Raw genomic sequence first — 26,345 nt, 5'->3', positions numbered from 1 at the left:
ACCGCTATTTTCATGCTAACTGCTCTTCTGATCTTGCTAACTGCATGCCTCCCCTCCTTCCGCGGCCTCGCTGCACAAGACTTTCTTCTTTCTCTCACTCCTATTCTGTCCACCTCTCTAACGCAAGAGTTAACCAGTATTCTCAATCATTCATCCCTTTCTCTGGTAAACTCTGGAACTCCTTGCCTGCTTCTGTATTTCCACCTTCCTATGACTTGAATTCCTTCAAGAGGGAGGTTTCAAGACACTTATCCACCAATTTTTGACCACTGCTTTGACCCTTTTAGGGACTGGCATTTCAGTGGGCATTTTTTTTTATTAGATTTTTGTTGCCCTTGGCCAGTATCCTTCCTACATAAAAAAAAAAAAAAAAAAAAAAAAAAATATATATATATATATATATATATATATATATATATATATATATATATATATATATATATATATATATATATATATATATATATATATATATATATATATATATATATATATATATATATATATATATATGAAGCTTCGGTCTTTTGAAAAAAAAAAAGCTCTTCTATGGACCTATACACTGAGTTATAAATTATGAGCATCGGTGTGAATTTCGGGCCACACTTTCTTACAATAAAGTTGTGTACACATTCATGCACATAAGTAAAAAACATATACACATACATGCATATTTTCCTACATCTTTACATAATATATAATATATCATATCCCATTCATACTTGCATAGACATACTTATACAATGCATGCATACACTACTTATACACATCCAATACATCCATACACTGGCATACATAGACATAATTACATGCACATAGGGATCAAAGACATACACACGTACATATACACATGGACATTTGGAAACACACATACATACATGCATGCATATATATATATATATATATATATATATATATATATATATATATATATATATATATATATATATATATATATATATATATATATATATATATATGGACACATTCATATCTAATTAACATTTGCACAAAGGAAAGCACACATGATACACACACATGTACGCATGCATACATAAATCGAAATTCTTTTATGAGAATAACTTATGTTATTCTCATAATATCACTGCGGCATAGAAAATAGAGATTAGCAATTTAATAAAATAATGATAAATATAGTAATTAGGTTGAAACACTACATAGAACAGAAGAAAATTATATATAAAATATTGAAGGCAGGAGAAGACGATTTAAGGCCTCAATATAATAAATTAATTAGAACAATCAGGAAGTTATCCAAAAAGGCTAAAAACAATTACGAATTGAAGGCAGCTATCTAGGAGAAGCCACACCCTAAGGGATTCTATCAGGTACATAGGGCGAAGAACAGAGAAATAATAGATCCATTAAAGGCAGCTGATGGGGAGTTAGTTCTGGGGAAGAGATGAGTAAAATTCTGAAAGAGTATTTTTAGCAGTTTTCACTTAGGAAAACATGCAGAAAATGCCGGATAGCGAACATATTTTTATAGATGAAGAGAATCAGAAGCTGATAGACAATTACATAACTAAGGAGATAGTGAAAAAGGAGACAGACAGGCTGGAAAAAAAAATCAAGTCACTAGGGCCAGACGAAATATATCCCAGAGTACTTAAGGAATAGAAAAAAAGGTTAATAGTGAACCACTAGTTACTGTATATGGTAATATGGAGGCAAGCGAATGTAATGCCCATCTTTAAGAAAGGAAATAAAACGTTAACGTCTATTATAAACAGGTCAGCTTAAATTCAATCGTAGGTAAAATAATGGAGTCAGTCACAGCATGGCTTCACGAAGGGAAGTCTTGCCTTATGAACTTCTTGAGTTTTTACATTAAAGTTTACTAATTGGCAGATAATGGAGATAGTTATGACATCCTATACCTAGACTCTATTAAAGCATTTCACAAGGTACTCCGTCAGAGGTTCCTGAGAAAAGTTAGGCGCACGGGATATATGGGAAGGTGTTAGGCTTGATAAAGTCGTGGTTAGGCGACAGGCGACAAAGGCTCTAAATCCGAGTGGGGATCAAGTAATTAGTGGGATGCCACAGGAATAAATTTTTAGGGTCATTGTTGTTTTTAATATATATTATTGACTTGGATAGTGGAACTGGTAGTGATGTTTGTGAATTTGCGGATGACACGAAGATAGGTTGATTAACTGGGTCAGATTTGGTGCCATCGCCTTGTGTGCAGATTTGATATGATGAACGAATGGACAAACAGTTTAATATTAACAAAGGCAAAGTACTTAGCATAGGTTGAAGAAACGCACACAGTAGGTACACAATAAACAACGAAGCTCTGGTAAGTTCACGGAACGGAAAAGATTTAGGAGTTATAGTTAGCTTTGATCTCCGTCTAAGAAAACAATGCATAGAAGCCAGAAATAGGGCAAATCGATATTAGGATTAATTTTGAAGAGTGTTAATAGTAGAAGTCCTTAAGAAATATTAAAGTTATATTTGGCGCTGGTCAGACCTCATCTAGACTATGCTGTGCAGTTCTGGTCTCCATATTACAGAGAGGATATAGGTCTATTAGAATAAGTATAAAGTACTTTTTATATAAGTATAAAGTAGTTTTTTTTTCTAGTAGGAATGTGATGCGTTTAATACTGAAAAATCACAATCTGCTGGGTTTGAGTGAACAGCATTGTGTAAAAGTAAAATAGATTGTAAGATGAGAATATCATGAAATTATAGCAAGATGAAAAGAGGATATGTATGGCTGTATTGGTGTTTGTGAAACATAATACATATTATTTCTATTTTATTTTATTTTATTGATGTATTTATTTTTATTTAGCTATTTATTGATTTATTGATTTATTAATTTATTTTATTTATTTATTTATTTTATTTGTGTGTGTGTGTGTGTGTGTGTGTGTTTGTGTGTGTGTGTGTGTGTGTGTGTGTGTGTGTGTGTGTGTGTGTGTGTGTGTGTGTGTGTGTGTGTGTGTGTGTGTGTGTGTGTGTGTGTCTGTCTGTCTGTCTCTGTGTGTGTGTGTGTGTGTGTGTGTGTGTGTGTGTGTGTGTGTGTGTGTGTGTGTAACGAAGAGACTGTCGAGTAATGTTTTGTATGCGCTTCCCCACAACGCTGAGCAATATAAAAGATGAAGATAGGCCAGAGTGAAGAAAAATATATTTCTTTTAAGCTGTCAGTCTTCACCATATCTCGAATTTTGTATAGTATGCCTGTTAGTTTACGAAAGTTATTCTTAATTTCACATATCTGAAGTTTCCATATTATCTTATTGTCTATTTGATTTCAAAAAAATTTAATTCACTTGTTGAATTACAATGTTGTCGATTTTTATGTGGGCTCGAACAATTGGTGGTGTCATTAATGGATGGATTACCATGAAGTGCGATGGATTACCATGAAGTGCGTTTTACTGAATTTATGGTTACTTTATCACCTTTAATCAAGTATGACACATGCCCAAGTTCCCTATTCAATATGTCTTTAGTTCGGTCAAATTCTGGCTTTGATCAGTTATTCTTTCATCAGTTATAAATCATTAATAAAAATAAATAAATAAATAAAAAAAAAATGGGTGCCAAACCGATCCCTGTGGTACTCCGTGATTTATTATTTAATAATATCAATTACTGTGTATTGTTTTCTGTAACTTAAGTAGCTTTTCAATAAATTGTATACTATACCAAGGATGCCGTAAATTAATAATTTTTGTAACCATATATTATGGAAAATGGCATCAAAAGCTTTGGCCAGGTCACAAAAAAACAGTGATCTGATACAGTTTGTGTGTCATATCACTGTAGGAATGTACATGTTCTGAACAAGGTTAGGAAACTGCAGTCTCTGTGATATATATGTCTAGGTCGAAATCCATACGAACAGTGCGTTTTTAGTGTTTTTTAATAGGACAATCCAAAAAATCTTTTTACAATAATTAATTGAAATAACTTTAAGAATTTGTAAACAGAAATTGGTCTATAATTTTGGCAAAAGAATTTGTCACTTTTTTTTTTTTTTTTTATCAACAGGTACCACTCAAGCAATTTGGATTTGTTTAAGAAATGAACCGGTTTCAAAGGAGAGAAGAAGAAGAGAGAGAGAGAGAGAGAGAGAGAGAGAGAGAGAGAGAGAGAGAGAGAGAGAGAGAGAGAGAGAGAGAGAGAGAGAGAGAGAGAGAGAGACTGTGATAAACACGGTAGGAGGAGGAGGAGGAGGAGGAGGAGGAGAAGGAGGGGGGTAGGGGAGAAGAAGAAAAAGAAAGTGGTAGGGGTGGAGTAGGAGGAGGAGGAGGAGGAGGAGGAGGAGGAAGGGGTAGAAAAGGAAGAGAAGGAGGAATAAAACTATAACAGACATGATGGAGCACCGGAACGGAAAGGAAACAGAAATCAGACACAAACTAGGTGAGGCAGGACGCTCAGTAATAGACGGGCAGGGTGGAGGAGAGGAGGCGGGAGAACAGACGGTGTAGGAAGAGGAACACAGACGAGTCGGTGCTTCAAGGTTGTGAGGCACCTGTTAGGGTGACCCGCTAATGAGGCACACAGGGAGCTGGTGCCACCGAAATTGACGTCATAGTGAATAGACCCATCTGTTTGGCAACCAATCTTGTGTGTGTGTGTGTGTGTGTGTGTGTGTGTGTGTGTGTGTGTGTGTGTGTAGTTTCCAAGCAACACAGGCACAACCGAAGAACATCCTTGCCATTTCACATGCGCGCTGGTTCATTATTAGTATTATTTTTTCTCTCTCTTTTTTTTTTTGTCTGATAACGTTTGATAGCGCGGGGAATATTCGGAATTTCCTTAATTTTCGAGTAGTTCATCGATTCGTATTTCGCTTTAAACGATGGTGTTTTTATAAGTAATTCGTGCCTCGGCGTTGTGAAACCATGAGATACCGACAGACAAGCAGACAGACCCGGCATTCCTAGTAATTTTAGAGGTTAACAATAATATGTAATCAGCAGAGGAATAGCTTTCCAACTGCAAAATCATATCCTGAACTTTTTTCTCTCTCTCAATCTTATGCTGTTCTCCAGCAATCACTCTTTGTTCCTTGATCATCGTAGTGATGTATTGGCGTAGTTTCCGAGGCACCAGTCATTCGGGAATAGTGTATAGATGTGGTCAAAATTCGAGTAACATACCCAATAGACTTCCATTGCATTAGGGGTTTTATCTTTAGTAAAAGTGAGTGCAGACTGTACCATGAGTGTACACAGTCATCCATTAGTCCCCCAATCAATGCATCGCCTTCGTCGCACAATCTGTAATCTTCTGCCGTGGTCGTCTCACTGTTCTTTGTATGATTAAACTCTTCACATTGTTTTTATGGGGTGTAATATCAAAAATTTTCCTGTAGAGAACACTCAAGATGCTTAATGAAGGAAGTCCAGCAAAGTATAACCATTTTTTTTTATCAGTTTTACCAACACAAATGGTCTCAACTATCAAACGGTTTGCACGCAAGTGATATAATTGTGAATATTAATTCCATGTATCATTATTCATAGCTGATAAATGCGTTATTAGCAAGCGATGCTGATGATGTCGGTATAAAGTTGTGGTTCGGTGTTAACGAAGCACATTCAAAACAAACTGCTTTTTTCACGTATTGTTCGTTAACTAATTGAGTGGTTCATAATTTCAATGCCCAAATATTTGTGATAAAAATAAACCTTTGGTCTATTGCGTGGCAATTGGTTCTATGGAATAAAGTGAAGACCATAAAGGGCATGTCTTAATTAAATCAACGACACTTATTAACCTCCAAACCTTGCTGGTGTGGTTAAGTAGAGGAGGTCACGAGGTTATGATTTCCTGGATAAATGTAATACGTAAGATCAAGTAATTTTGTGGCGTTAGATTTAGTTTTGAAATACTCTTTTGTGGAGGCGGATCTACACGTGTTTTAGATGGTGAACATTTGTCTAAGTATCAAGGAAATATAAGGAATGAAAGGTGTTGCTGACGAAAGAAGATTGAAACTTTTAAATTTATGTTTCATAGCGAGCGAGAGGTTAAGAGATGATCTGATAGAGGTTTTAAGTGATTTTGGAGATATAACTAGGGTGACAAGCAAAATCTTTGAGGTCAGTAATCATGATAAATATAATGGACAAAAAATATAATAAAATGGACATGATAAAATAAAATGGACAAAAAATAATAGGTTCAAGCTTAATAAAGTTAGATTTGAAAAAAAAAAAAGAGAGAGAGAGAGAGATTGGAGGAAATTGGTCCTCAGAGTGGTATATGAATGAAATAAACTCAGTAATCATATTGTTAATGCAGAGTCATGAAGATAAAAAGGTGAAAATAGGCAGATATGATGCATACAAGGACTGCCACACGTAAGCCTCACGGTTTCTTGTAGCTTCCTTTTATTATTTTTCTTTATTAAGTTCCTATGTTGTAAATAAATGTGTGATATGCAAAGTAATCCTGTAAGGTCACGACAAAAAATAAATGGCTTTATTTTTTCGCAATGCAGCATACTAAGCAATCAGAAATAGATAAATTTACATACGACTTTAACATTCCATCCCTATGATTTGCACATGTATCTTGTTCTGTCAAAACAAAGTAAATAAATCAGCTGATAAATAAAATAAAATAAGATAAATAAAATAAAATAAATAAAAAGAATAAAAAGAGTAAACGTATACAAGGAGGTGCAACATTAAGAAACAAAAATATTAAACTGTGGTGAGATGTTTGTTGTAGTAATCGTTGTAATTGTTCATAAAAGCATTAAAAGTAGTAGTAGTAGTAGTAGTAATAGTAGTAGTAGTAGTAGTAGTAGTAGTAGTAGTAGTAGTAGTAGTAGTAGTAGTAGAAGTGGTAGTAGTAGCAGTAGTAGTAGTAGCAGTAGGAGTAGCAGTAGGAGTAGCAGTAGTAGTAGTAGTAGTTGTAGTAGTAGTTGTAGTAGTAGTAGTAGTAGAGCGAGAGAGAGAGAGAGAGAGAGAGAGAGAGAGAGAGAGAGAGAGAGAGAGAGATATATATATATATATATATATATATATATATATATATATATATATATATATATATATATATATATATATATATATATATATTAGGTATATTAATCTTCCAGCTTTACAGCTGAAAATCCACAAATTACACATACTTATTTACTAACATACATACTACATGTTAAGTATTCCTTTAACCCTAAGTATCTTACACTTTGATTCTGTAGCTGCCAGATGGCGCCAGTCAACTTAGTAGACTAGGCTTTGGATGGTCAGGCCACTCCTTGTGTATTTTTCTATTCAGAGTTTGTTTCTCCTACCTAGCGGCAGGTCACAACTTCCGACTTACACCATACTTATATTAGATATCTAATCACAATGGATACACTGCAAAGAAGTCTGCCCAAAGACTTCTGACTTGGCTTGCGATTCGAACCCGGGGCCTCTGGAGTGTGACTCAGGCGGCGGGCCAACCGCTGTTCTACCAGGCCGGGTGTGTGTGTGTGTGTGTGTGTGTGTGTGTGTGTGTGTGTGTGTGTAAATAACACACACACACACACACACACACACACACACACACACACACACACACACACACACACACACAATGAAGAAAAAGGAAAAAAAAAATAAAGGAGATGAATACCTACAGACTGAAGAAACAAAAATGCATAAGCAACAGATAAGAAATAAACAAAAAATAGAATAAGATAAAATGATGTAATGGATGAAAGAGAAGTAAGAGGCATGGAAAACAATATGGGTGAAATACAGGTGGAGATGTTAGGGTTAGGAGGAGGATGGCAGGTGTATGATGGTTAATATCAGGATCGGAAACACTCTTCACGCAGTTCATTACTCCTCAGCCAGTCTTCTTCTATCTGGCATGACTGGGTTATTGATGATGGGTAGCCTAGGAGATTAATTTCCGCAAGGAAGAGAGAGGGAGGGGGTGGGGGTCAATTCCTTTTAGCTTTTCCCTATTTTTATACGTCATCATTTATCAGAGTATCGTTTTCCTTCTCCCTTAGTGAGAGAGAGAGAGAGAGAGAGAGAGAGAGAGAGAGAGAGAGAGAGAGAGAGAGAGAGAGAGAGAGAGAGAGAGAAACATTTTTAATCCCTTTTAGCTCTTCCTTATTTTTATATTTCATCATTTATCAGAGTATCGTTTTCTTTCTCGTAGAGAGAGAGAGAGAGAGAGAGAGAGAGAGAGAGAGAGAGAGAGAGAGAGAGAGAGAGAGAGAGAGAGAGAGAGAGAGAGAGAGAGAGAGAGAAATACACACACACACACACACACACCACACACAGACACACACACACACACACACACACACACACACACACATCGATCCTGTCACTCCACTGTACGCTACGCTGCACTGAGTCAGTCGGTAGTAGTTTCCATGCCAAAGGTGCTGTGTCCTCCTTGTTGACATCATGATTACAATATTGCATTTGCTGACTTGCGACCGTGGTGGCTTCAGGGGTCCCGCTCCATTGACTATGTATGAGGCCAGTGAGGCTGTTTGACACACGATCCCACCCTGAGCCTCACTGACCGCCTGCTGGGGAATGGGGAACGGAGCAGCGATAGAGGGATGAAGAGAGAGTGCTAGAGTGAGGGAACTGGAGGAAAAAAAGGATGAGAGGGACTGACTGTGGGAGAATGGAATGTATTACAGTGGATAGGTTGGAAGGACAAGCACGGATAGATGGGGACAAAGAGAGAGAGAGAGAGAGAGAGAGAGAGAGAGAGAGAGAGAGAGAGAGAGAGAGAGAGAGAGAGAGAGAGAGAGAGATTAGCATTCTTGTCTCATATTATTACAAGCTCCTCATATAATCATAACAAAAATGAAAGTTAAAAGAGAAAATTACACTTGTACATAAACTGCTAAGGAAATGCACAATTGTGTCAGTTTCCGGTATGCATAAAATTGCATTTAGTTTCCAATGTTTCCAAGACCTCGTTTCATTACTTTTTTTTATACTGTACTACATGCAAAGATAAGTTACAAACAAATTTCAATTATATTAATTCATTGGGCATCGGTTTGTTTAGAATTATGCAGTATTCAACATCTTCGATACCATATCTTCTTTCTCCCCATAGTGTACCACATTATATATATATATATATATATATATATATATATATATATATATATATATATATATATATATATATATATATATATATATATATATATATATATATATATATATATATATATATATATATATATATATATATATATATATATATATATATATATATATATATATATATATATATATATATATATATATATATATATATATATATATATATATATATATATATATATATATAATTCTCTTGTCTTCTGTGGGACCACACCTGTCTTGCCACACACCTCCCCGCAGATACGAGGAGGTACTAATATTTTGTGATGTGTATAGACAGCTTGGTGGGAATTAGGATAAGTGGAAACGAGTGTCGGCATTGAACATCTTATCTCCACTCCAGTCAGTACCTACTCGAGGCGCAGCCGGTGTTCCCGCCCCATTGATACCTTGCCTGCTCTTATTACAAAACATGCTACGCCACGCCACACCACACCTGCATCTTCCTTACCCTTCACCTTTGCTCCAGCCACCATGCACCCTTGTTCCTTTCACCATTCACCATCATTCCCGCCACCATTCACCCTTGTTCCCATCACCCTTCATCCTTGTCCCTGCCACCCTTCACCCTTGTTCCCGTAACCCTTCATCATTGTCCCTGCCACTCTTCACTCTTCTTCTTGTCACCCTTTACCCTTGTTCCCGTCACCCTTCATCCTTGTTCCTGCCACTCTTCACCCTTGTTCCCATCACCCTTCATCCTTGTCCCCGCCACCTTTCAACCTTGTTCCTGCCACCCTTCATCCTTGTCCACACCACCCTTCACCCTTGTTTCCATCACCCTTCATCCTTGTTCCCGCCACTCCTTACTGTTGTTCCCGTCAGCCTTCATCCATGTTCCCGCCACCTTTCACCCTGTTCCCGTTGACACTTACGTGTCCACAGCACTGACATTGTTTTTCATTAAGTCCTTCAAAACATGGGAATCCCATAAGATAAGCAGAACAAGTCGGAGGGCATTAGCAAGGGCACAGAAAGCTCTCTCTCTCTCTCTCTCTCTCTCTCTCTCTCTCTCTCTCTCTCTCTCTCTCTCTCATGACTTTAGATTCACTAAGACTAATTTATTTTCATTAATTTATCCATATTTTCTCTACGGAACAGCTGTTTGGTGGGGCAGCTATGAAACTGACCTGAATGTTCTCTTTTTAACGCAAAGAGAGAAAACAAAACTTATTAGGATAATGACTTATAGTTGTCGCTTTACCCACACAACCCCGCTATTTCGAAAATTAAGGCTACTTAAACTACGGGATGTTATCAAGCTTTACAATGCTCTGAATGTTTTCTCAAGCAAACGTGGATTTCAGTATGTTGTCCTGCATGTTCCATTACGAAGGCTACGTACCCTGAGAGTTTCACTCTGCAGGACATCTCACGCAGAGAAGTGTCACCTTCAGAGGGACCAGTTATTGGAATGACTTCCCACATAATATTAGGACAATCACATCACTGAAAAGTTTTAAATTAAACTTGAAGGCTTATTGGCGGAATGTTTTATATAATACTGTTTTTTTTTTTTTTTTTGTGTGTAGAATATTATTGCTAATGTCTATAGTTTCCTTAGCATGAAATGTGTTGTATACTAAGTGTGCGTATTATTTATTTATTTATTTTATTTCATCTCTTTTTGTGTGTGTGTCTGCCTTGCTTGAGGTTTAATTGTGCCTTTTATGTTCATCTTTTGTGTGACTTAACGTGCTTGGACTTGGGTGCTTAGTTTTTTGTCTATTTTTGTGTTTCAACGCTGTGTGTCTGGATGCTGTTGCTAGATGGTGACAGAATGCTGGATGTTGTGTGTTTGGATGCTGTGTCTGAATGATGTCTGGTGTGTCTTCGGGATTTTGCCTGTCTGGACTTTTATCTGTTTCCATGTGTAGTGCTTGGAACCAAGCTGACGGCCTTTTTTGTAATGGTTATTTGTGGTTGGATTCTTTTGCTTGTATTTTTTTTAATATACCTTCGCTCTATGTCTTTTCTTGTGTCCGTGTTTCTTCTGTTTTTATGTACTTTGGGTTTTTAGGATTTGCTTGGGCTTTTGAATGTTTGTTTTTGTTGTATCTTTCAGTTTCGTATAATTTGTACGTGATTTCTTTTATTTTGCATGACTGTGTTTCATACTTTAAAAGATATTCATTAATGTCTTCTAGAACATATGTTCTGCAAGTCATGATATCTCCATAAAAAATATGATTTTTCTCGTTATCTATGATTCGTATAGAAGTTAAGGATCAGTGGACCTATACGTTCACTATTCTGTATTCTTTACTGATATTGTTTTAAATGTATCTGTGAACAATGAAAAATATCAATATCAATCTCTCTCTCTCTCTCTCTCTCTCTCTCTCTCTCTCTCTCTCTCTCTCTCTCTCTCTCTCTCTCTCTCTCTCTCTCTCTCTCTCTCTCTCTCTCTCTCTCTCTCTCTCTCTCTCTCTCTCTCTCTCTCTCTCTCTCTCTCTCTCTCTCTCTCTCTCTTTTTCTCCGTGTATATACGAGTATAGGTGTATATATATATATATATATATATATATATATATATATATATATATATATATATATATATATATATATATATATATATATATATATATATATATATATATATATATATATATATATATATGTGTGTGTGTGTGTGTGTGTGTGTGTGTGTGTGTGTGTGTGTGATAATAATAATAATAATAATAATAATAGTAATAATAATGATAATAATCGGTTTATTAATCTTGCAGCCTTACTAGCTGAAAATTTGGAAATCCACATGTTCCATACTAACATACATACTATATCATAAGTATACATTTAACCCTAAGGAAATATCTTACAATTCGATACTGTGGCTGCCTGATGGCGCCGGTCAACTAAACCAAACTTCTCTTCTAAACCAAACTTCTTGTCCTATCCACTCCTACGCTGATGATACCACCCTGCACTTTTCCACGTCTTTTCATAGACGTCCAACCCTTCAGGAGGTAAACATTTCACGCAGGGAAGCCACAGAACGCTTGACTTCTGATCTTTCTAAAATTTCTGATTGGGGCAGAGCAAACTTGGTATTGTTCAATGCCTCAAAAACTCAATTCCTCCATCTATCAACCTTCCAGACAACTATTCCCTCTTCTTCATTGACACTCAACTGCCCCCCTCTTCTACACTAAACATCCTCGGTCTGTCCTTTACTTATAATCTAAACTGGAAACTTCACATCTCATCTCTAGCTAAAACAGCTTCTATGAAGTTAGGTGTTCTGAGACGTCTCCGCCAGTTTTTCTCACCCCCCCAGCTGGTAACTCTGTACAAGGGCCTTATCCGTCCATGTATGGAGTATGCTTCACATATCTGGGGGGGTTCCACTCATACTGCTCTTCTAGACAGGGTGGAATCAAAAGCTTTTCGTCTCATCAACTCCTCTCCTCTAACTGACTGCCTTCAGCCTCTCTCTCACCGCCGCCATGTTGCATCTCTAGCTGTCTTCTACCGCTATTTTCATGCTAACTGCTCTTCTGATCTTGCTAACTGCATGCCTCCCCTCCTCCCGCGGCCTCGCTGCACAAGACTTTCTTCTTTCTCTCGCCCCTATTCTGTTCACCTCTCTAACGCTCTGCTTTGAAAGAGTGATAGTATTCACAGATGTCGTTTTCATTTCTCTTATTTCGTCACACCGAATAAAGAAGCTTCACCATCTGAAGTAGTATTTTCTTTGTGTAACCCGCAAAATGTTTGAAAATACAACGTAATGGTATATATCTAAGTCTGTAATTATGATTAATGTCGAAGCAATCGAAAATGTTGACGGAATAAACTCCCTTTGGCACGTAAACATTAATTTCCGATCACTTCCTCTTGAATATAAAATACATAACTAGTAACACATGGTAATTTTTCATGTAAATTTTTCTATCATTTATCTTTTCCTGCACTAAGGTCTCCCTCACATATCACCTCTTTAATTAAACTAGAACACCATACTGAAGATAATAGGTTTCATGGTACTAAAAACTTCCTTTGTTTCGACATGGCCACGCTTACTCCCATGCTCCAGCCTTCCCTTACCCTCACTGTGTATCGACGCCCCTGGAATCATGCATTCTGGAGAGAACAGGAGGTGCAAGGCGGACACATGTATAGCGCATGGGGAGACGCCCGACCCGTGTTCTGGTGCGGGTCAGCGGGGTGCGGGGCGGGACCGAAGAGGAAGAGGAGGTCGGCTCGGGTCGGTACCGAAGGTCGTGTTTCATGATTCCTGTACGCCCACCGCCGCCTCAGGGACTCCGTGCATGTTTTTTCTTCCTCCTTCTTCATCGAGAATGTAAACCCGGAACTCGCTCTTGTTCACGCGAGGGTGCGGCCTGAAGAAGAGGGAGGTAGGTCGGTGGACGGGAAAAATACAATGAAAAGAAGGAACAAAGAAAGGAGGGCGTGGGAGTGGACAAATGAAATGATTTGAAATCCAAAATTAATAGAAAAGGAGGAATGAAAAATGTGTGGGTAAATGATCAAATGTCAAGTGCAGTGTTACCTTTCTTTTTCATACTGTACTGCTGCTTCTGCGCGGTGTTCAGCAAACCCCATGGCAAGGTAATGTTGTACGGGCCGCCATCAATAGCCGTTTCTTCTTCGACATCTCCCATCTGTGTTCATCGTCAACAGAGGTGAATAAAAAACATGGCCTATTCTTGACCATATATAAGTAGATACACGTGTTGGTCTTAACCCTTAAAATATTTTCTAACCTACAAACTTTCACTGGAATATTCCGTATAATTTGTGGTAGGCCCCATTGCGAGAAAAGAAGAGATGGGTAATATTTCATAGGCATTGAGAAGAGCTGAAGGGATTACGAGTACTTCGCGTGAAATGAAATTGTGACGGCGGTGACCACCAAAGGAAAGAAAAGAGATGAACATGAACCCTCAACTCCTCATTTTATTTTGGGTGAGAGAGGTAAAGATGCAAGTATCGTTCCTATAGAGAACCAGCAATCAAGTGATGGGTTTGTAATGTTCCTTTGGGCGTTTTCTTTATTCTTAGTTTGCCCAACCTGTGGCTCTGCCAAACATCATTGTCCCATATGTCAGCTATTGAGTATTTATGAGATGTTTTGAATTACTGTGTAAATATTTTGTTTTTTCTAGTAAGGCTATATAGTGATATAAAGGGATCACGTCAAGATTAGCGAAACCACTCACAGCAGGGTTCGCTTTTCTTTACAAGAAGATTATTGGGTTCGTTATTCTTTACATGGGAATAATCGGGTTCACTGTTCTTGATAGTCTGGTACTTTGGTACCAGACATTTCAAAAACTGATTAGATTTCAAAGCTTCTGTTCACTAGTTAACCTTTATGAACCCTAACTTAACCTAACCTAACCTAACCTAACTTAACCTAACCTAACCTAGCCTAAATAAATGAGATCATATTTCCAACTCCTCCCCAATTTCACTTATTCATAAAACATATAAAGAATATATTTTATCAAGGGTTTTTTTTTTTTTTTCACATGAAGACAGGTGGGTTGGCCATTATTAAAAATGAGGGTCATTGGGTTTGCTGTTCTTGACATGGAGATGTTAGGTTCGCTAATCTTGACATGATCTCTATAAAGAGTTTTCTTTTTTTTTATTATTATTATTGTTATATTCATATATAAAGAATGTATTTGTATAAACGACACAATACTTGACAACACTGGTGTCCGGGACTGGTATTAGATCAGGTCACACGGTCAGGGGATGGCCGTGTCAATCCACAAGTCACTTTCTCTCTAGCCACCACCCAACATATAACTCGTCTCCTTGTGCTTCAGCTAAAGAAGGTACTTATTCATAATTGAAATATGTGTTTGTATAGGAAAAGTTAATAGATAGACAAACAGGCAGACAGCCTCTTCTCAAAATTTGAACATTTCATCACATTGTATAACCTTATATAAATGAATGTATAGAAAATGTATAACCGAACGTTCATACTTTCCTACGTGTCATGTCTTAAATTCCGTAATTCAGCTTATAAGCAGCTTCGCAGGAACCAAAATGTATGTTGCTGTTTGTTTTTCATAATGTTTAAGCATCCGTTCTGCTCTACATTTGCACACAGCCTCCACAAAGGCTTATCTCCGGATCTTCTGTCTGGCGGGATCAACACTCACAGTTCCTTTGGTTAAGTCATCAAAGACACTTCGCATCCTGAGTTACACTTCTTAAAGTGACCATCCCAATCTTTTACTGTTACCGGCAGTACTGATTTTTGTTTGTTTTTATTTTCAACCTGACATTCTCTTCTGAAGCTGCTCACTGTCTCTTTTCATCCTTGAGGTTTTTCAAATTTATTCTGAATGTATAAATAAATATAATAACTCACCACTTTACTTGTTTATTCATCTTTTTTTTCCAGTTATGCAATCTTTATCGGTTTGCTATTTTATTTCTTTTCTTGTCCTTTTGTTTTTCTGGAGAAAAAGGACTGTCTCTTTGGACATAAATTAGAAAAGGGACGAAGACAGCACCAATAGTCACTCTTGCCAAAAACTCGTGACGGAAACGGAAGCAAATACTGATAAGTGGAAGAAACAACTAAATATACTTATCGGAAAATTTGCATGTAACAGTTTCCCCAAATATGATCAATAATCTTAGATTTTGTTCTTTTTACTGATAAGATAAAAATGTTCATTTGAACGGCCATTGCGGTGCTCGATATATAAATGTTATTTCTCTACACATCCATCTTTACATCAAAGGTCATCACACCCTTCTTGTCGCCACTGACCGTTATTAACATTACTAATATATATTCATCATCATTGTTATTAGAACCACCACCATCACCATTATAATCATCGTCATCATCATCACCATCCATCACTGCAAAGCCCTTAATGTGACACACAGTCACAGACTATAATATTGAATCTCGGAGGCCCTAATGAGGATATGTGCTTCTCATTAACTTGTGTTAACAACTTACATAACATTGATCGCTGTGGCTTTGTAAGTGTCTAGATATTTTAGTGTGTTGCTCAACCCTAAATTGCAAGAAAGGACATGTTCACCAGGTAGATCAACAGTTACTTAAAAGAAGAAGAAAAAGAAAAGAAGAAGGACAAGAAGAAGAAGAAGAAAAAAAGAAGAGGAAAAGAGGAAAAGAAAAACAACAATAACAACAACAACAGTAACAGTTACAACAACAACAACAACAACAACAAAAACAAAAACAAAAGAGCAGAACAATCCTACCAGATTTTATTTATATTTTTACTTATTTATCTATTGTGTGCATGTGCCTGTGTGTTGTGAGTGAATGCGTGGATAATGGACCAATGTTCATTAATGCGAAGTGCATGAAATATGTAGCAGAATAAGAAGACTAGAAATAAAAGTGTATGTGTGTGTGTGTGCGTGCGTGTGTGTGTGTGTGTGTGTGTGTGTGTGTGTGTGTGTGTGTGTGTGTGTGTGTGTGTGTGTGTGTGTGTGTGTGTGCGCGCCAGTGACCTACATCAACAGTACCTACTGAGAAACAACACGCACACACACATACACAAATTGTACAAAAATTATGAGCAGGAGGACAGACAGGGAGAGAGCTTTGCGAGTGGGAGAGAGGATTATTTAATTTGGCTAAACTAGAATGACGCGGGATTCCTTAGGCGCAGTTACCCTAGCCGGCTATAACTCCAGGAGCAGGAGTAAAGTGCCTGCTGGAGAGACTTATGAAAAATATCCACCAGATGGGGCCGCGGCACACGCAGTATATCGGCCCCGGACAGGTACGCACACCTCGCCTCTTGTTGCACAATACTCGTCCATCACCAGTGGCACCAGTGCACCTCGCCGCTCTGTCCTGTGATGCACAGGGATAAGGCGGAGGATAAGAAGGAAGAAAGAGGAACATAGCAGGTGAAAGAGATGAAAAGTAGAAAGAACATAGGAATATAACAAATCCCTGATATAAAGTGGAAGACGAATAGGAAGAACAAAGGAGCAAAAACAAGACAAGGAGGAGGAGGACAAGAAGGAACAACAGTAGGCATCGGAGACGAGGAGAGGGACAAAGGAACAAAGCAAGACTCAGAAACAAGGCGGAGAACGAGAAGGAAGAACATGGGAACACAATAGTAGCTAAAGGCGAGGAGGAGGACGACGAAGAGGAACTTAAGATCATACAGTAGTCATTATAATTATCTTATTAACTTATATTCTAGTAGTATACATATGTATATTACTGTACGTGAAAAAAAAAAAAGTACGTAGAGAAGCGATGGTCTGTTAAGAGGAGATCTATTGATCTGCTATAATAAAAAAAAAAAAGAGTGAACTCCTTGTGGGCAAACAGATAAGCTACGCAAAACATGATTTTTTTCCATGTGGCTGTATAGGATATTCTACAAATTTACAAGGGAGAGGGAGAACGCAGGAAAAAGAAGAAGAAGAAGAAGAAGAAGAAGAAGAAGAAGAAGAAGAAGAAGAAAAGAGAATGAGGAGGAGAAGGAGGAGGAGAAGCAGGAGGAGGAGGAGGAGGAGGAGGAGGAGGAGGAGGAGGAGGACGAAGAAGAAGAAGAAGAAGAAGAAGAAGAAGAAGAAGAAGAAGAAGAAGAAGAAGAAGAAGAAGTTACCTAGAGTTACATAGAGTTACATAGAGTTACATAAAGAAACAGGCCACAAAAGACCTTGCGGTCCTCACGAGGTGACCTGACCTAGTGCTACTAATGTAATAAAAGAAAAGGACAGCAAAGCAGTAGGTTCTCTCCCTATCCTCCACTCCCTCCTGCATAAGCCGTACAGGAAAATAGGTAGGAAATTTTATAGGAAAGAATGAAAATAGATCCTGGAGGCAAGGAAGTTAATTTCTAACAAACAAACGCTGTTAGCCGCGGATTGGTGGCAAAATATTTGTCAAGACGGCGTTTAATTAAAAGTCTCTACGGTGTTGCAGTTTATCACTTCTCACGGAAATCCATTCCATACACTGAGTAGGTGTAAAAGAATATTTTTTTGATTTATGAGAACTGAAGAATTTCCTAACAATTTTGCAACCGTTTTCTCTCGTGTAATTTGAAAAATCTATTGTGAAATATTTACTGCAGTCCATGTTATCAATGCCTTTGATGATTTCAAACAACTGTATTAAGTCGTCTCTTAGTCTTCTTTGTGTTAATGGGAACAGATTTAATTCTTTAAGTCGCTGTCAGTATGATTTGTTTCTTAGGCTTGGTATCACCTTTGTTACTCTACGCTGAACTCGTTCTAATTTATCAATGTCTTTCTGGTAATAAGGCACCATGCTTGAACGCAATCCTCCAGAAGAGGACGGACTAAAGAGTTGTACAAAGTGAGATTGTACCCTTAGATTTATTTTCAAAAGATCTGCCGATTAAGCTAATTATTTTATTCGCTTTTTTTACGACTTCTGAACATTATTGGCCAGGTTTTAGGCAACTCGATATTGTTACTCCTAAATGAATCTCGCTGTTTGCACTTGTAAGTTGGGTACCATTTAAAATATACTTTGCTTTCTCATTTCGATATCCTGTGAAGCACTTTGCACTTATCTGAATTAAAACTCATTTGCCATGTTTGTCTCCACTCTGACAACTTGTCTAGATTTTTTTTTGTATTTCCATTACTTGTTCGTTAGAGACTACGGAATTCGGTATTTTAGTGTCATCAGCAAACTTCGATATTATACCGGTAACACCCTCATCTATGTCGTTTATATAAACGATAACAAGTCCTAAGACTGATCCCTGTGGCACCCCGATGGTTACATTAGTCCACCAGGATGCTTTTCCATTTATTATTCCTCTGTGTTTACGGTTGTTTAACCAGTTTTCTAACCATCTCAGTACGTTGCCTTGGATACCGTGTAATTTTACTTTAATCAGTAAACGTTTGTGGGGGAATTTTCTTTCGTCATACTGGTTCAGAATATCATAGATGAGTCTAAGAGGTTTGTCAAACAAGAACGTCTGTTGCGGAAGCCATCTTGAGTATTTTTTAAGTTGTTTTCCTCTAATTGACTAACGAGTTTATCTCTAATAAATGTTTTAAGCAAGGAAATCGGAGTTACGTTAGCAAGCTTCCACTTATTAGGTATTGTACCGGATTGCAGGGATTTATTGAATATTAAGGTCAGGGGTTAGCTTCTTTTAAGACGCGTGATGAGATCGTGCCAGGCCCTGGTGACTTGCTTATTTTAAGTTTATCGATACATTTTGACACATTACTTTCTGTTATACTGATGCTACTTAGGTCATCGTTGTTATTAATTTGGACTGTTGGTACCGCAGGGATGTCATTGAGGTTTTCTGCTATAAATACTGAAACAAAGAAAGTAGAATGCTACTAATTTGCTCTTCATCACTGATAAAATCTCCATTTTCGTCAATTATGGGTCCAGTAGTTAAAGCAATCACTCTCTTCTGCCTGATAGAGCTATAAAATTCCGTCGGGTTCTTCTTATTATGTATAGTTCGCCAAAAGAAACTCGGTGGACCTTTCGGTGTGTTTGATTAACCTCTTTGCTTTACGTCTTAACTCTACGAATCCAGTGCGTTCTTCGTTATTACTGAAGGATTTTAATCTGTTATGGGCGTCCCTCTTGGCGCGCAAGTATTCAGTTATTTGTGCGTTCCACCACTCAGGTTTTGAGTGGGGACGACGATTTTTCATAGGTAAGCATTCTTGTACTGCTTTTAAGTATCTATTAGTGAAAAATTTCCATTGAGCATTAATACCTGTGGTGGTATGTAAGTGACTCCAGTCGATTTGGTCAAGCACTGATATAAGTTTACCAAAATTTGCTTTTCTGTAGTCAGAGACTTTTCTTTACTTTTATTTGACTGGTTACCCATGAAGTTTATAGTGAAGGTGATTGTTCGATGGTCGCTATTACTGAACAAATCACCGACATTCAGATTTTCTACTAATTCATCATTCTTAGGAAGTACGAGGTCGAGGACATGGTTGTCACGTATCGGGTTTTCCACAAATTGAGTAAGTGAACTTTCTTATAAGTTATTATGCTGGTCGTCTCCGTGGTGTGAGGTGAGTGGTTCGCTCCACTTTGTCAACGGTAGATTAAGGTCACCATAGATTACGGCGTCGTGTGTCGCTTATCTCGCTAATTCGATCGAAAATGTCGCTGTCGGTTTGGACTGGCTGGGCTGGCTGTCTGTATGTAAAAGCTATTGCTAATTTTGTCCCGTAATTATTTATAATAATATAAATAGAGCATCTACGTTTGCAATCAAGGTTTTGATAATAGAACTGGGTTGAGACTCGTTTTGATGTAGAATAAGATACCGACTTCATTTTTATTTACTCGACTTTTTTCAGATGTTATGTAACCGGGAATTTTATAAATAGTCCCTGACTTCTACCTTTAACTATGACTGTTACGCCGTAGTATTCAGAGAGCGCTATTTCCTCTAGCTCAGAAAATTTGTTACATAAGCTGCGAACGTTCGCATAGAAAACCTTAAGCTTATTGCGAATAGGTGGGGCGGAGTCTTCTACGTGCATGAGGCTACGCGATCCTGGTGGGCGTTTTTTTTTTTTTCTTTTGTCTGAAACTGAATTTTAAAAAGTTCTTAAAAAGTTTTAAAAAGTTTTGAAATTTTGTTACTTATTAGCCTCCCGAGTCGTGCTGCTCCCACCTCGTTGGGGTGTAAACCGTCCTTCTGGAATAGGAATGGTTTAATAAAGAAATCGTTCCAAAAGTTCGCGTAGTCAACACCTTCGTCTGTGCAGAGAGATCTTAGTCGCCTGTTAGTACTAAAGGCTTTATCATAAAAAATGGTCGGTATTGTGAGGGTAAGAACAGTTGGTCTTCCTTAACATAAGGCTTTAGTCAGCAAAACAACAGCAGAGGAGTTCCTTGAATGAACTCTGAAATTTGATCTAACTGAAGTACGCAGAGCGGGTTCATGCAACACTTAAGAATAAGATAGTGAAACAATTTAATGAAAATTCGAAAGTAAAGGTTACCTTAATGAACCCCTTAATAGACCAAGTGCTTCGATACCATAGTGCTTCCCTAAATACAAATCACCACAGTCGGTGCTCTGGTCCAGGGAAGGATGCCTGAAATAATGTTTTGAGACTTAGTCTTGCATCGTTGAATCATCCTCTTATACTTCTCCATCATCTCCTCGGATCTGGTGTTTTCAACGTCACTAGTGCCAGCGTGGATGACAAAAAGGGCATTATTATCCGCTCCGCTGGCTGCCACGTTGCATGCTGCCGTGATGTCACCAAAGTGTCCACCAGGCATGCACAAATGTTTGCGTGACTCACTGGCCCGAACAAAGAACTCGGATAACTGGCCTCACACTATAGTCACCAACCAGTCTTGTCTCGGGAGCATATTCTTCCTCGTCACTCAGGACCTTGAATCTGTTGTAGGTAGAAATGGAAAGGAATTTCTTTTTATTAATGGGGTCACACGATTCTTGACTATGGTGAAAGGTGTATCTACATGTGCAGGGAGCCTGGCAGGGGTGGCAAAGGGTATTAGGGGGTAGGTGGGGGGTGGGAGGGGCGGAAGCAGAATCTGGGAGAGAGCAACCAATATCAGAAGAAACAAGTCCTTAAGAACGTTAAACTGCAAGGCCGTCGTACTTGTTACACTTCTCGTACTTTTCATGCACCCTCTCGATCTTGCTCTGCGTGTGACACAACCTGCAAGCTCAGGAAAATACTGAGCGATAAATTTGCCTTGACAGGCCTCGCATTGTCTGAAGAAAGAAGGCATGGTGAGTGGCGACGGTAGCAGTCGTTTAAACAACAGAAGAAGCAGAAACAACAGTAGTCAAGGCTGAAAACAACAACACAACTGAACCCACATAGTGTGGCCTGGTTGGAAAACGTGTCAGGGTTGGACAGTGATTAGTGCGGGGGACGGGGTAATGCAGAGGCTGACGGCATCAGGTCAACTCCCTGGGAAATTTTCTGCTGCCGGCGCACGTAGTATTCTCCTTGCTGTTCAGATTGCACGTTCAGATTACACAGAGACAAATACACCTACAGGTAGTAATGATAGCTTTGTAAGAAGGAGGAGAGGTTAGACGTAAACAAACCAAAATAAACAATCTAATAAGGACTAGTGGTGAGAGAATAAGCAGGCAGACTAGTAAATCTAAGTTGGGAACTACGAATCTATTACTGTGTGTGTGTGTGTGTGTGTGTGTGTGTGTGTGTGTGTGTGTCTGTGTGTGAAGAGTTGCGTATAATATATAAAGAAACAATAGCTAGTTAGTAAAGAGTGTGGATACTAAACGTAAAAATCAACATTTAGCAATACTGCGAAGTGAAACAGGGTAGTGGACCAGAGCGTTTGCGGTGACCTCATCCCTGTAGTATGACGCGAGGACAACTGAAAAAGAAGAAGAGGATGAGGAGGAGGAGGAGGAGGAGGAGGAGGAGGAGGGGAAGGAGGGGGAGGAGGAGGAGGAGGAGGAACAAGAACAAGAGGAGGAGGAGAGGGAGGAGGGGGAGGAGGAGGAGGAGGAGGAGGAGGAGGAGAAATAAGAACAAGAACAAAAACAAGAACAAGAAGAACAAAAAGGAAGAGGAGGAGGAGGAGGAGGAGGAGAAGAAGAAGAAGAAGAAGAAGAAGAAGAAGAAGAAGAAGAAGAAGAAGAAAAGAAGAGGAGGAGAAGGAGGAGGAGGAAGAATTAGAAGAATAATAAGAAGAAAAAGAAGAAGAAAAAAGAGAAGGAGGAGGAGGAGGAAAAAAGAAAGCGAATTTCACAGTGCCGACTATGACAGTAGAAATTAATGTAAAACTAACTTAAGGACTATGCAGGAATAGTCGATGAGTTGATGAGAACACACACACACACACACACACACACACACACACACACACACACACATCAAATAATGAACGAGAACTAAGTAATTAATTATCTTGACATCTCTCTACCGAAATCATTCAGTTAATAAAATGCCTCGTTAATGGGCCACAAAATGAGTGCACTTCTTTGGTTATTAGTGAAATTTGTACAGGAAAGGAGGGAAGAAAGAAGGAATAAAGGGAGAAGAGGCAGAAACTTAAAGAAGAGCAATGAAAAGGATGGAAGAATGAACAAAAGAAGAAAGGAAGGCGAGAAAGGCAGGGAGTGAGAAAAAGGAAGAAAAATATTGCGAGGAAAGTGAAAAGATAGAGAGAAAGAGGGAAAGATATGTGATGGAGGAGAAGTGAGAGGAGGGAAGGGAGAGGGGAAGAGGAGAAGCGGAGAGACGGGAAGGAAAGAAGTGGAGGAAGGCAAAGGGAAGAGGTACGAGACAGAAAAGGAAAAAAAACAGAGTAAGCGTGAAATAAAAAAAAAGAAAGAAAACCAAAGGCAGAGAGAGAGAGAGAGAGAGAGAGAGAGAGAGAGAGAGAGAGAGAGAGAGAGAGAGAGAGAGAGAGAGAGAGAGAGTCGCATCAGAACTCATTACCAAACATTACTTGAGTTTTCCCTTTAATCAAGCGTGGCAAGATCAGTTTTCTCTTGGACTTCATAGTACCACTCACTCACTGCCTTAATTCCATCTCACCATTCCTGCATCCCTTAATGTATCGCGTCCCAGTTTTTTGTGTTGGCATCGCTGTAATCCCGTGCGTGCCTCAGTGACTGGCAGAACACCTGTGAAACGCAAGGAATAGAGTGAGGAGAGGTTTGTTCTTAGATTTTATTAGAAGACTGCTAAGATTGATGTAAAATTATGTGTAGTATAGGAACAACAACAACAACAACAAAAATAATAATATCGCCACCATCACGACCACCATCACCACCACCACTATCACCACTGCCATCATTATCATAATCATCATCATCCTATTTTCTTCTTCTTCTTCTTCTTCTTCTTTTCTTCTTCTTCTTCTTCTTCTTCTTCTTCTTCTTCTTCTTCTTCTTCTTCTTCTATTTCTCCTTCTTCTCCTCCTCCTCCTCCTCCTCCTTCTCTTTTTCCTTTTCCAGTTTCTCTATATTTTCCACACCTTTTAAAACAGCAGTTAAAAAATATAAGAAAGGTTGGGTAGGCAATCTTTCCTCTACGCGACACTACACTAGAACGCAGAAAGAAAAAAAAATGTCGCCTTGAATTCCTAGAAACCCAAACAATACTCGAGCACAGGACAACAGAGGCGTACTAGGAGGGGGCGAGGAGGACAGAAAAGAGAGGAAGGGCAGCCGGAGGGAAGGGGGGAAAGAAGGGAGAGAGAAGAGAGAGGAAAGATGAAGATGGTGCAAAGAAAAGAAAGAGAGGAATGGAGAGAGAGAGAGAGAGAGAGAGAGAGAGAGAGAGAGAGAGAGAGAGAGAGAGAGAGAGAGAGAGAGAGAGAGTAGGTAGTTTTGTAATTGTGACCTACGGGATGAAAGAAACAAGAAAAGTATGTATTCGGTAGAAAGTGTGTCAACCTTTACTTGAGCTAACGGTGATGGATGTGTCATCATTATGAAGAAGCTGCGGGGATATTACTTGGCGAAGAGTGGGCAGCGGAGAGGTGAATCAGTATTAATCCCTCCCTTGCTGTTATCCTTCGCTAACCTATCTTACCGTTACCAAGGTGCCAGTCTTGTGACGTCAGCGAACATGGGCCTCCACTTCTCCCTCTTGTCAACCATCCTCACGACGGATTCAAGGTTGAAAATTTCTGGTTAAAAAAAAAAGAGAGAGGAAGGAATTGGTTCTCAAACAGAGTGGTAGATAAATGGAATGGACTCAGTAGTCAGGTTGTTAGTGCTGTCATTAGGAAGCTTTAAGAGAAGATTAGACAGATTTATGGATAGGGATGATAGGTGGAAATAAGTAGGTATATTTCATACAGGGACTGCCATGTGTAGGCTTGGTGGTTTCTTTCTAATGTGTCTTATGACTCCCGCTCCGCTACACATTATCTTCCATCCATATCTTGCAGCAAACTATCCATGAATTTCCTTTTCTGTGGCCCTCCCTTCTTCCCTGCACTCCTAGTAAATAATATTTTTGGAGCCCTTTTCTCTCTCTCAAAACGTGACCCAGGATCTTTAAATTGTCTTCTTATACATTTCATTAATTGTCTCTGTTCTCCATCTTCTCGAAACACTTCCTCGTTTGTAACTGTCTATTCATGGGATTCTCATAATAAAAAAAAAAATGAAAATTAATAAATAAATAATAAATAAATAAAATAAATAAATAATCCACTAGTAATCCTAACACTGTAAAATTTCATGTAAGAACACATGAGAAAAAGAGAAAACAGGAGGTTCATTTTGCCTTTTCACGCTATACAAACATTTACGAGAGCTTAGCACAAAAATAATGTCCATAAAAAGTCACAGGTATTGAAGGGAAACCTTTATTTCTTTATTTTCAGGTGAATTCGGTTGGTGCAGAGATAAATGTCAGAAATACTCTAAGATAACGTAACATAATATAACAACACAATAAATGAACTATAACATGTAAAATAACCTAACCCAACATTTACATGCAATCAGTTTCTTTCATGCGGTTAAATTTCTGACTGATAATAACAGTATGACACGTTACCTCATTTCTGAACAATCTTATTGAACAATAATGAGACTGCAAATGCCAAAATGTTGAAGTTATTCGACTACTCATTTGGTGTCAGTTGTGTGTGTGTGTGTGTGTGTGTGTGTGTGTGTGTGTGTGTGTGTGTGTGTGTGTATTTGTTTTCGAATCTATAATCAAAGCAGTTACCAGATCACTTTATTAAACTTGATGAGAGAGAGAGAGAGAGAGAGAGAGAGAGAGAGAGAGAGAGAGAGAGAGAGAGAGAGAGAGAGAGAGAGAGAGAGAGAGAGATTGCAACAGGAGAGACACAGTGCCCCTCGATCGACACGGCCAATTTCGAAAGGTTTTGCACGGGGAATCCAATTTGTGCCATCACACTGCCTTCTGTCTGGCTCCTCCGTCCCTCTAGACCATAACTCCTCGCCCCTTTCACCTCATCCTTTTCCCTCTCTTGCTCCTCCTTCCCCCGCACATCCTACTACTATTGTTTTTTTTTAATTTATTTTTTAACTTCTTAAGTAATTTTCCTCATCATCGGTCCTCATCCTTTTCTTCTTTTTTCGTCTTCTACCTCATCATCATCTTTTTCTTTTTCTTCTTCTTCTTGTTCTTCTTGTTCTTCTTCATCTTCTTCTTCTTATTATTATTATTGTTATTATTGTCACCATTATCATTTCTTTTTTTTTTCTTTTTCTT

This window comes from Scylla paramamosain, chromosome 6 (genome assembly GCF_035594125.1).
Source record: "Scylla paramamosain isolate STU-SP2022 chromosome 6, ASM3559412v1, whole genome shotgun sequence".
NCBI lineage: Eukaryota > Metazoa > Arthropoda > Malacostraca > Decapoda > Portunidae > Scylla > Scylla paramamosain.
Note: the sequence above shows the minus strand (reverse complement) of the source record.